This window comes from Platalea leucorodia, assembly GCF_965183815.1.
Source record: "Platalea leucorodia genome assembly, chromosome: 8".
In the NCBI taxonomy this organism is placed as follows: Eukaryota; Metazoa; Chordata; class Aves; order Pelecaniformes; family Threskiornithidae; genus Platalea; species Platalea leucorodia.
The window spans coordinates 40,238,861-40,252,758 of record NC_138830.1 but is presented as its reverse complement, the minus strand read 5'-3'; positions in this window follow the sequence as shown (position 1 = coordinate 40,252,758).

Here is a 13,898-nt window from a genome sequence, read left to right as displayed (position 1 = left end):
TTATTTTAGATAGAAATGAACTGATAGAGACAGAAAAAAATGTATTGGAAAGAGAACTGCTAACAGAATGAATCAAAAGAAATAAGCACTTCAAGAAATTTTAAATTAAAACAATGAAAACTGAAATGTTAGAATTTTTCTTCCACCTAGTACTGGTTGCACAAATATCTTTGAAAGATTCTGAAAAGTAAAATTTATTGGATTTGATTTTTTTATGGCAACAGTTGTTTAAAAAATTTAGAGTTACACCGGAAAAGCAGGACATAATAAAGAAAAAAACAATTCTTAGTAGGGAAACATAACGTCTTGTGATTTGACCAGATTTCTTAATACTTATCCCCCTTTCTATACAAATCCTGCAATCATCAGAAACCTACAATTCTATCTCCTCCTCTGCCCACTTTCTTTAATTATAAGTCACAGGGTGAATATTCATACAGATGATTCACTTTTAGAAATAATTTGTCTGCAGTATTGAAATTACTCTACACTCTATTCTTCAGAAAGTGATTGTGTCTACTCTGCAATTGCTAGTAGCCTAACAAGATCTAGGTATCATATTTAATGTCCATTTTGCTCAAATATTCATTCATACATTTGAGTTATGTCAGCATATACAGAAAGCAGATGTGAGCATGCAAGTCAGAAACTGAGTTCTTGAAGAAGCAATAGAAGGTATACATCAATCCGTGATGGCAAGAAAAGGGAAGGCAAACCACACTACTAATTGATTATTAGGACTTGACTGAGAATAACCTTGGCTGGATTATCCTGTGTGTAAATAGCCTAGAATAAATGAATTGGAAAAAAATCTGAGATGTGTGCATATTCCCGTGGTGCACTGCAGAGCACAATACAGATATTTAGTACTCATCACTACTCATCCCCTTTGTCTTACATGGTGAGCACATGTGAAGTCACAGTAGGAAATGCCAATGTCATTGTTGCGTTATTCCACAATTGCAACTGCTATTCACCTTCAACAATTGATGCAAAAAGAATAAAGCTGCCTAGCGTTTGAATGTGCAGAGAGATAGTGACAGCTCAAGCAACAGATATTTTATTCATGCAACATCTAATCATGTGACGGTAGACAACATGTGAGTTCCCTTCCTCAATGTTCCCTATTGAACAGCAGAACTGCAATAACTTTTTTTAATTGGCTAACCTGTACAAATTTTTTTTATAGTTTTTACTAAGACATGGAAAATAAACAGGTAAAATCTGCTTAAACAAGTATGCTAAATGATTGTGTTTTGACATTGTGAAAAATCCCTTGTTTGCTCTGACCCTTGTGTCTTCTGCGGTGTCCCCTCTAAATAATAATGCTTTTATTTAGCAAATTTTTCATGAACTACTTACTTGTTCAGCAGCTTCAGAAAGGTGTTACTGTATTCCTCCAAAACTTGGCCATGCTTTCCTATTAAATCTCTACTGCTGATAAGCAGTATACTGTAGCTAGAATTCTGTAATCCAGCTAGACCTGAATTGATATGAGTGTGCTTTCTTAATGGGAATAGCTGGAATGAAAATAGCTGGAAGCTTTCTTTTGCCATGTACGTGTACTTTACGTGCATTTGCCTAGGATCTCTCAAAGTCACCCTATATGCATCTTTCTCTTCATAGGAGAACTTCATGTCTTCAATCACTTGATATATTAATGCTCCTATCTTCCTAGCACTTTGCCATTGGCATTATGATAGAGAGTGATTCTGTTTCCCACAGCACAGAACTTTGCCCAAGGCTGAACACTTTTATTTTTGTCCTTCATATCATTTCTACAGCATGTATGCTGGGTATGATGGATTCCGCCTTGGTCACTTTGCCTCCTGAGTGCCTTTTAGCTTCTATCTGTGCTCAAAACTAATGTTTGTTATTATTTTGGTCTTTTCTCCTGGATAGTCTGCTGCCCTTCCTCTTTAGAAGAGGATCTCAAGGATTTAGAAGATCTCAATAACTGCTTTATCAAGCTCTCAAGAATTGAATTGCATCCCCCTACCAGAATCCATTAGGCATTCTCTAGAGTTTTTCAAGTTATAGCTGGACATCAGTTTTTAGTTACACAAAATAAATATTTTTCTCTCATTACTTGCTTTAAGGAAAAAAAAAAAAAAACCAAACAAAAAACCTAAAAAAACTCTGTGGAGTTTTTCTAAGTTTATTTGCATAAAATCATTGTATTTATCAAATTCCTTTACCATTTATTCTGGCCATTATTCTTCACAATAAGGTTCGCTGAGTCCTTGCCTCTTTCCCCTAATGAGAAAATGAAAAAGACAATGAAGGAAACGAGTTTGGGGAGGGTTTTTGTTATTATTGTTGGCGTTTTTTAACTAAGTGTCAGGTTATATAGAATTCTGCTGCTTTTACACATACAAAATAAGTTGTCTAGAAAACCAGTGTTCAGTCCAACTCTATCCATGCTGTTAGGCTTTCTTCTTGAGAATCTCATTAGACTGGTCATTTCTATCATATTTTTTTATTTTCTGCTGAAACAACAGAAGAATAAACGTTTCTAAAACTAACTAAAACTTGCTTTACAGAAACACTCACAAGGATGTTGAATATAGTTAGTGTATGCACCACCTGGGGAAAGATAATGCTGGGTATTTCTTCCAAACTCACCTACTTTGTGAATTCTGCTCCTCCCTGCAAATTCTATCATGGCTGTGTTAATGAAAGTAGAAGAGGAAAGTAAAGCAAAGGAAAATTAAGGAAGAAAAGTGTCCTGTAAATATTCCCCATGAGCAGTCCAGATAGTCACACAACTACATAGGTCATGTTTGATTTTTTTAAAAAAAATCTACAGATATGAATTCATGTTTCAAATATAAAGACAACTGAAAGAGGCAAATCCAAAGAGTGGCCAGGTTCCAGATCTGTTTGTGAGGCATCAAGCCTGTTTGTTAATTTCATATGAAGTATCCCAGATCTTTAGGTATTTATATGATACTTCATGTGTATATATTTACAGGACTTGTGTGACTTGCAAGCCGAGACTATTTTTGAAACAGCATATTCTATTTTAAAATATAGGGACATTGTTCAAAACTGGAATCTTTTTCAAAATTCATTAGATGAGTTGAAACAGCACCTTTACTGAAACTGCACATCCAAAATTCCATACTACATGCCATGTTCAAGATTATGAACATTATTTAAACTTCCTCTGCACATGCAGAAAAATAAACCATCAGCTATTTAAAGAAAAATTCTAAGAATTGGGGATGAACTCCTTAGAGTATTTACATAAATAAGGGATTTGTCATTGCCTTTAGTACAGCTAAATATCAAAAATTTGGCTCATTCATCTGAGAACAGAACTTTCCGGATTAGCAAACTTTCTAACAATATTTACACACCTCACCTATACTTGGGAGTGAGGTTAACTTGAAAGCAAGAGGACTAATCACATGAAATGCATCTAATTGAATAGGATCAGCACCCACTAGTGAGCTAAAATGAATCTGCTGACATTTTCATTCTGGTATTGCTTTAAGGATAATTGGGAGAATAATTCTAAGTAAACTTAAGCACTACCTCTTCCAAGACTTTACAGGAAAATTACAGCCTTGAATAATGCCAATTGGTTTCTTACAAACTTCCACACAACATTCACTGATCAGTAACCTATTCTTGATAAATAATGAACTAGTCATATGGGTTCCAGTATGGAAGATAGTTATAAATAAAAGTTGGTATAAGTATATTGTCATGCATTTTTCCTGCATCTTCTTTCATGATACCAAGCCTAAAGTTACTATAAATGTGTAATCTTATTATCCAATATTGCAGATACTTTATATATTTTTATGGCAACTCATATCTTTCAAGTATTTAACTAAATTTATATAAATACACGTAAATCTCATGTGACTTTTACTATTACAAAAATTTCTACTGCACATTTTTTCAGTGTATTTTACTGTTATGTTATAAAAAATACCAGAGAATACAATATAATAGAACGTGAGGACTTTTAAAACGCTTTTTTCATGGTCTAGTCAAATTATTACTAAGTGAAAGAAAACTAACAAACCATGGTGTGCTGACCATTTTACCCCATTTTACATCTATCACTCAGAAAAACAGTAAAAATAATTTAACATATTTTAGTATAATCTGGTACAAGTAAAACTTCTAAGGATCCCTGTCAGTGAACTTTGAAAAGCAATCTATAAGCTTCATAAATAATGTCCATGTGGCTTTTCAGTAATTTATATAGTCTTTTCAATGGAAATAAGCAAACCACTTAATCACTGAACATGCATTTAGTTTATTTTAAGGGTTAGCCTTTTCATTATACAACATTTGCTAGGGCTTATAAAATAAAATACTAATCCATTTATAATGAAAAGAGTAACCTTTAAAATAAAACACACATTTGTAGTAGTTTTGAGGAAAACTAATTGTTTGCTATAAACATATAACATATGTTGACACAAGACATAATAAAATCAAAATCTCACAAAATGAAGTTATTCCACTTGAAAGAGCTACCTTTCTGATTGCACCATTCATACATTTTGCATAGAGAATATTAACAGGATAATATTTGGAATAGCTCATTCTCCTGTCATACACAGAGACCCCAGGTAAAATTACCAACTCCCTTTGGAATCACCAGTGGAGACAGGAGCCCAGACCCTTTGCCTAAACAAACTGCAGCCTTCCTCCACACTAGCTTTTGGAAATGCTGGCTTTCACCTCTCATATGCAAAATGGGAATAGACTGTCATACCATTACATTGGGTAGTATTCTTTCCCCACACTGGATTTTTTCAAACTCCTCAAAAATCAGATTCTGCACTCTTTGATACAGAAGCTCATAATCTAAAGACATTTAGCAACTTTTATCAAGTAAATGACATTATTTTGCATATAAAATTTACACCAAATCATAAGTTGCACTTTACATTTCACTAGCATATTTTCCAGTAACTGTTTAGCTAGAGAGATGTCAAGTTGCTCCTTCATCATTTAAAAATGTCTGTGTTACCTTTTTAAGTAAGGGACATTTCACTAAATACAAGGTTACTTCAGTCTTTTAAAACAAACACAGTAACAAGGGAAATTACTTTCAACTCTTAATAGGTAGCTTCTGTTTTGCTCTAAGGATAGCAAAGGTGGAAAAGGAAGGTAGAAAGACTTGGCCTATTATGATACATTCTCTGGTCTGTAAGCATAGCCCTACACATTCAGCAGCGGGAGAAATTTAGATTTTGAAGCACACAATGATATCTTTTATTTCCATATTTAGCTACAGAGTTGTCTATGACAACCTTCAGGATTTTAAGTCATTTCTGTTAGTATTACTTAAAATCTTATTCTATGCCATGTTGTCACCTTCCATGGGAAGACAAAGGCACTCAGCACCACATAAGCTCCTGTGCTGAGCAAGGAAAAAATTACTAAAAGGAGTAAAACAACCCAACCAACAACCCACATTACTTAGATTGATTTAATGACTTACTGGTGAGCTGACAGGGAATATTTAACAAAGATCCCTTTGAGAAATTCAAACTAAAACTTCAGACAAGGAAATCTAATAAATATCAGAGCTGGATAAAAACTTTTAGATGTGATCTTGTCCTTCAGAAATCTGTGTTTCAAAGCACAGACCACTCTAGTGCTCACCAATTCCGATGAGAGTTCAGTATCATATGAGAGATGATCAACATATGGAGAAGTGAATTAGGGCTTGTACCTGCATCACTGCAACAAATGGAAATTTTGTGGTGAAATGGCTGCAAAGGTTTCTGGAAACAGATACTTCTCTTTATCTTTCCTTCCTTCCCTTGACACGAATAGAATATCACAAGCATGTAGAGTGGATATGCATAAGCGTGAGTCTGGCATATTATTTGGGGAGAACTATGATAAAGGAAAGTAGAAATCAATAATTTTAGGGAAATAAACACTAAGACCTTTGCTTTTGTGAGAACTAGCTGCTAGTTTTCAGATAATAAATGATGATTTTTTTCCAAAATGTTCTCAAAAAGACCCTTTTGTCACTAAGTGATGAAAATAAGGGATTTGTTACAATTTGCAACAATATCAGAAAAAAATGTCACTTTCGCAGTTTTATCATGTGTGCTGTTTCAGGCGGTGCTCAAAGGGGTATGCCTGCCTGGTGTCTAAGTGCACCCAAGCATGCCAAAGCACCTGAAACAGCACACGCCCCTCGTTTCTCTTTCCTTGTCGTTGCTTGCCACTGCCATGACCCAGCACAGATCTTGCTCACATTTCTAAGCAAGTGCCAATTATGCCACTGTGTGTTTGGGTCTATGCACGAAGGACATTGCACTCAAGAACAGGCTATATTCAACAAGGTACAGTTGATCTTGCTATGTCTTACTCACACTATTCTAATGTGTTGAGCTAGGACACACTGAATGGCACTCCAGAGCATTCTTTTTTCAAAATAGTACTGCAAAGAGGTAATTTGCTAGAAAACACCTTTCATTAAAGCATTCAGCAATGTTACTGCGTTGAGTAAGAAAACAAAAGCAATACGTAGTCATGAAGGAAACTTATGATCTATTGTCATTGCCTTCTATGAACATGCATCACTGCAGTATGTTGGTATTTATCCACTCTATTCCCTGCTGTACATGCTGCTGAGGGTGTATCTTTATTCATAGTGAGGATGCATTTTTTCTCTTTCACAATTAAAGTGGGATTTTCACGCTTGCACTTTACAGCATTGGTTTTAGTCAAGTTGTTTATTTTAGTAAAAATGTCTTTCTGCTTGCTTTATTCCCTGAACAGTGAGAATAGCATTTTACAGTTTCTCTGCGTACCGTCTTAGGAAATTAAGGATTTGTTACACCATGAATCTGAGACCAGTAAAAAGGCACAAAAAGTTCACTGTTTCTCAATTAAAATGAGTTTGTTTCAAGTCAATATTTCTTCAGTTGCAGATTTACTGTATGCTACCTGCTAGTATTTACATAATATACAGTAATTGCTAAGAGACATGTTGAAAATATACCATTAGTATTATTTACTCCAGGAATCCAAGTGCAGAAACCAAAACATATAATGAATTTTTAATATTTTTCATAAAACAATGACCTTCTTTTTGCTTCAGTTTCAAATATGGCAAAGAGAAGGTCATCGAGCTGAAATATTTCTTGTATACAGTAAAAGCCTGATCCAACAGTCTTTGCAAAAGTAAAAGTCCCATTGACTTATGTTAAATGTAGCACTTTTCTTACAAGGGAACTGCAAATTCAAGCACTAATTAGGTCCCTGGACAGAGTCTCAAAAGCACTGGTAAGTGAACCTAGGAAGCACTGATACTATGCAATCTAAACACTATAAATACGGTAGTAACAAAGCTGAATACAGCAAACTTCACAGCCCCATCCTGTGAATCCATATTAATATAAATGGCCTTACTCATACTCGGTTATAAATAAGGGAATGGTTAAAGAGATTGCAGATTAGGTCTTTATTCTGAACCAACTTAGTCTTTTCAATTTCCCTAAATTTAATATATGGATGTATTCTTCTCAACTGAATTTTAAAAGGATCTGAAAATAGCTCCTTTGCAAATATTTGACTTATGGGTAGCAGTCTGCCACTTCCTCCCACAGACAAACAAATATACACAGATATGCTGTCATATTTTTGTTTTTTTCCCCACAGGTTGGGTTTTTTGGTTGCTTCCTGTCCTTTATTTGGCTTTTGTGTTTGATAATGCATTAATTACTATAGCTGTATTTTAATCCTATGCATATTAGATATGACACATTTACAAATTTAATTTCTGCTTGTTGCATACCACTTTCGCATTCATATCTACAACTGAACCACACAAACAAAATGTAACTTTTACATAAGCATGCTAAGCAGCATCTTGCACTCTCTTATTTCTTAACCCAAAACATTACAAAAAGAATCAGAAATCTAAACGCAGTAAGGTATAAGCTGCTATAGCTGCTATATAAGGCACTATCATACCTCAGGCCCTCATAAAGGATTGAGGGATTGAATATTTTACATTCTACATTTTATATAGTTTACCTTCTTAGTGGAGTCTCTATCAGTTTTTAGCTATCACAGATACACAAAAAGTATTTTATCTTATCTATGAATAAATTTGCTTTTTGGCACACTACTCACATTTACTTGCCTAATCAATGTCACATGAAAAAGGACTTAATCTGAAACGATTGCTTTTAATTTTAAAAAATGAAGATGCTACTTTCCAAAATATGGATACAAGGTCCAAATTTTCAAAAGGTGTTCTGAAATGAGTCTCTAAAATTACAGGTTTCCTCAGTTCTTCAAAGGTGAAGACTAAGTGCAAGAAATCTAAACGCAAGAAAAAAAAATATATACAGAAAAATTCTCATTTTGATTACTTATGCTCTCCCTTATTCTCTTTATATTTTACCAAGTTGAGAGAAAAGATAGTAAGAAGGCTCAGGAATAGCTACAGGGGTTTTTGCAGAAAAGCAGCCCTGACCTGGGCAATTGGTAGGTGCAAATGTGTGACAGGTTGGTGACGGCACCAAGGGACCCCAGTCCTACCACCCTGCCAGAGGCTGTAGCAGACAGTAGGCCAGTGGAGGCATGGGTGGCCATAACAAGCCCAGAGAGCCTTTGTAAGAGATGAGAAGCAGAAGATCCACTCGTAAGCAGGGGTAGCAAGCCCAGCACCTCCAAGGCCACTATGCTAGACTTCTGCAGAGTAAACAGGTCCGGTATGGCAAACACTAACAAGTCTCTGGATCAGCCTGTGGCCTCTATGGGTCATACAGGGGATGAACGTGAATAGCAGAAGCTAGTGGTCTCTGCACCATTTCGCTTTGCCAGGATAAATCCTGCTCAGTCAAGGGGAAATTCTCAAGGTGTTTGAATTAGATATTTGCATTTTCTTGCATGTGCTATGATGCAATTAATTGCATACAGTGCTTATTAAAAATATTTAGAATATGGTTAACACCTTTTTGCCTTTGCTAACTGTGTATTATTTGAACATATTGGAAGGCTAACAATGTGTTAATAAAATCCTGTTCAGCTTTCTTGTCAGCATTTCCTAAACATTCCACATGATGTGAATTTCTGAGCATCTGAGAAAAGGTGCAAGTACTGCACTGAACAGTGGTGGTGGTTCATCACCTGTTACAAATATTTGGCATACAATGCAGATATTGTACTAACCATAATAAAAATATTCACAAGGTTTTGGTAAATTAAGTTGCTGCTTTTATCATATAGTTAACTTGCATATTTATGGCAATTGTACTGGAATGCTTTTGAGCCCTGCTTTTAAGTCGTACAAACAAAAAGGAAAAATCACATGACTAGTTTCAAATGCTGGGGTGGCGACCCTTCTAGATGTGCTAAGCTAAATTACAGTAGCAAAATGATACAATATTCAGGACAGGGTGTTTTTTGCTTTTCTTTTTTTCTCTGCATAATTATCCTAGAAACTTACACATGTTGCTTGGAAGGAAAATACATTTATCTTTTTTTCCTCTGTCTGAATAATAAACTGAAGATGGCATGAAAGCAGTCCAATCAATACCCTTGGTACAAAGGCATTATTGTATTTTAGTGGTAGAAATACATGAAGGCATATGGAGAAATTATTATTTTTCTTTTACACAGACAGATGACTTCTGTCATTCAGTTTCAGTGTACAAATGGAATACCTCCCATTTTCAGCCTTCCTGTAAAACACCAGCTTCCAGATGATACAGTAGCTGGTCTTATTATCATTGTCAATAGTTCCATTTGGCAGTAGACAGCTAATTCTTTTCATGTGCTAATGATTAATCAGACAAGTCTATTTACTAATGTATCAGAATGCATTAGAAATATAGGTAATGAGGGACAGAATATCAATTTATTTATAAATGAACTGCACTTACATTGGATACGTATTGACTGAAGTCAAAGAATAAAGTAGAAAATGTAATATACATGTAAACCACTACAATGAATTAAAAGAGAATTTTAAAATGTCTTGAAACATGATTCTGTTGACTCCTCTGCAAGCCAAAAGGGATGTCACAGTTAGGGTTTTGGATACAGACACCACAAAATGCCCCCCACAACCACAGTACCTGTAGCTGTACTTCTTAGCAAATGTTCCAATGCAACAGTACAAATATTGTATTTGCATTTCAGAACTCTAAGCCTCAGCACAGGTTTGTGCAGGTAGATAAATAGGTGTATATCGTCAATATTAAATTATTAAAATGGGATACATGCTTCAACAGAATATCCTGACCACTAGCAAATTAATGGTGCTTTGGAAATCATCCTCAGAGTGATGAAACCTGAGTTGCCTAAATTTTTTAGCAGTTGTAGGAAATACAGAATAGACATCTAGGTATGATATTTATGAGGCAAATGCCAACTTGGAGCAGCTGATCAGAAGTTTTGTGTTACCGATGCATTGTTTCTGGACAGGTTTTAACGCTGAGTACGCTTGTATCCCCTTGCCTGTATTCTAGCAGAATTATACTGGTATTAGAAACTGCTATCATCTACTAACTGCCAGTTTAAGAAAACAAATCTTATTTACTCTGATTATTCTGTAGTCATTATTTACATCAACTTATCATATTTCCCAGAGGACACGTTAAACAGGTATTTTTTGAGGTCTGGCACAGTTAGTACACAATACTACCCATTCTTAGCTCTACACAAAATATTTCTGCTTCATTTACTGCATCTATTACTACTACTTTCCTTTTGCTCATAAACGTTGTGTGTCTCAACACTGATATTTCTCAGTGAGAACAGACAGGCACTAGGAAAGTAGGGAGGAGTCCAACATGGGACCAGTTTAAAATGTTAAAAGTTTGAGGCAGAATCCAAATCTTCAAATGTAGTTTCCAGACAAACTCCTCTTATTTCTTAGAGGTAAATATTAGAAATCCAGAGGTTAAGATTCAAGAAGAAGTCTTTCACTATCACATATTTGAAAACCGCAACTGGTTTAACAATCCCAGCAAAGTTTCTGCAGTATTGTGGTATTTGAATACCACTACATCATTATTAATGCACATAGAAATATTAGTTTGTATAAGCAGTTACACAGTTTGATCATACAGACACAGGAATGCATTTGCTCAGGCTATGTCTGCATCTGGACCTTCCATTTGAGAATTTAGAGCTTTATATTAAATATTGTAAGACTATCTGAAAGCCCAATATTCAAAAGTGCCTGACAGCATGGGAATTTTTCCTGTTGGGAGCAAAGTAAAACATGCTCCTGAAGTGTGTTCCCCTGAGGTATTCTGGAATAACTCCACACCATGGCTGGTGTATTGGGTTAAACAGCCCAATTTAAAACTTATAGCACCAGTTCCTGTTTAGTTCTGGTTTTGTTGCAAAGCAGGTATAAAGATCTTTAATGCTTAGATCCACTTATAACACTATGAATAATACACTGTGAAATATCAGCATGGCAGACTGAATGTGAGTGGCCTGAGTATGTAAGAAAATACAGACACAAGGATAATGAGAAGACCAATACATTACCTTTTTTCAGAGAGTATTTAAAACTGCCTTGAAATTTTATCTAAATGTATGTGGACCAAAAGCACAACTGAAACCAGAACCCAAGACTACTTGAAAGGATACTTGACATGATAGCATGGTGATTAGAGACAAGAGAATTAATGCCAGCTCTGTTGACGTGCATAGATAAACATGAAAGCTGCTCAACTTTATTCCCAATAAATAATTTGCTGGATACTCTCAAGAGAGCTCTGTGGAGAATAAGCTGACCTTTGTTAAAAATGTAACAATTTTCATCGTACTGCTTTAATCATGGGTAAAATTTTCCGAATTTGACAACCTTTTCTATTCCCCTGATAAAAGCTCTTCTTCAAGAATGTCTAATGCTACTTCTTACTTGGTGTTCAATAGAAACCAGTCTATAACGCAATGCACTCCCTTTATGTGATGTTTAGATATGAGATTGATCTCAGAGGACACCCTGGAGTTCTGAAAGTAGGATTATTGGATTTTGTGGCTTTCTCAGATGTCAGAGATCTTTAAACAGTGTCTTGCAAAGTTGCTACATCCCAACTGTCTGTGAACAGCTTATGAACTCATCAGAGGAGATAAGTCTCCATGTTAATTAGACTTTAAGGGGCAGATGCAGCTTCCCATCCCATCAAATTAAATACAAAGACTTTCACATGCTACGAAATTATTTACTTAATCAGTAGACTTCTGAAAAGATAGGCTATTGACATGAGAGAAAATTCAGAGTTCAGAGCAACTGAAATACAAAAGGCACTATTAATGCAGTTAGCACAGATTTAGAAACTGTACCTTTCAGTTCTGCTCTTATCCTGAAAATGCACTGGACACTTGTTGAACTAAAAGAAAATTATTTATTAGCATCTTTAAATGGCAGTATATAGCCTTTTCTAGATATGCAAGTTTGGATGGACAGGAACTGGCAATATCTCTCACCTCTGCCATTTGCTACAACAAAAGCTATTAGAAACACATGTGTTCTTTGAATTAATTTCTGTTTGTGTTTAAAAAAAGAAAAAGGGAGATGGTAAGCCTAAGTGAAAACCAACCCCTTATTCCTTGAGCCGAGATACATAGACAAAGTTATTTCCATTTTATGGAGGATGCGAGAATTCGACATTTTGTTACATTCCAGTTAAAACCAAAAACATTTCAGAGTTGCCTGGGAAAGGGATTTACAGCACTCTGACAAGTTTATAACGAGCTAAGAGCAATGAATGAATGTAGGAAGGCCAATACTCTAAGAGCTCCAACTCCAAGTTGCATGTCTGGTACCACCCGCATCACCCAAGGACCAAGACATCGCATTCAGGTGGTCTGCCAAGGGCTCTGGTGTCCCTGGGGAGCCTGACTCTCTCTTTGCTAGCCAGACAGGTCCCCAAGTTGTAAGATATTGAATTACTTAATTGTAATCAACCACAGAATATTTTTATGTTGACATTTGTCAGTTTGGACTCTTTTAAGTCCCGTTGTCGTGGACTTAAAACCATTCCCTTCCCTGTTTTTCTGGTGTTTCAGCACTGGTTTTCAAAGGTCCACTTCTGGCAAAAAGCAAGAACCTGATTTCTGAGGTCAAAGATTTCAACCTTGATGCCAGAAGTGAACTTAGAGCATTTGGATTTAGGCAACTTCCTATCACTCAGGGTTAGCAGTGTGAAAAGGTCTAGGATAGCTTTTGCCTTAAAAGCCTTGGTTTTTACTGAGCTTTACTAAGGCAGTTTTGAAGCCTTTCTTAGGGACATTCTTATTACTTCTACTTATAACATACACAGAGACATTATACGATATTCACAGCACTTGAACCTCCGTTCTGGGCTTTGACAGAGAAGAGACAGAATTTGCCTTCCATAATTTACAAAATGTCTTACAATTTATTACTTAGACAAAACACCTGATTAATAAAGATTATCTGATTAATAACCCGAACAAAGTACCTCATCAAAAGCTCTTTAAAAAGATGGCAAATTCATTCTTTTGTTTTCAGTGAGTTTTTAGCTAAGTTACAGATTCATAACTTGCATTGTTCTTTATAATGCAAGTGTAAACAATATGCACATTCATTTATTGTCCCTCCCTGTCCAGAAGATATACAATTTCTGAGGGACAATCTTTCAAAACACAAACCTTGCTGCTGAAAAATGAAATATAATATACATAACTGTTAGTTATTTTACCATAGTAATGTAAATCCTTGTTCAAAGCTATTATAATAATTTCATAGAAATAATTACCCACTGAGCTAGTAACTCTAGTTTTATGGACCACATATGTAAACTAGAAAACTAATGTTTTTCACATAGTTATCTGCCATACATAAACATGCAAATTGAAAGCCTACTTCACAGAACTGGTAGAAAAAAAGATTTTAAAGTGATGACTAA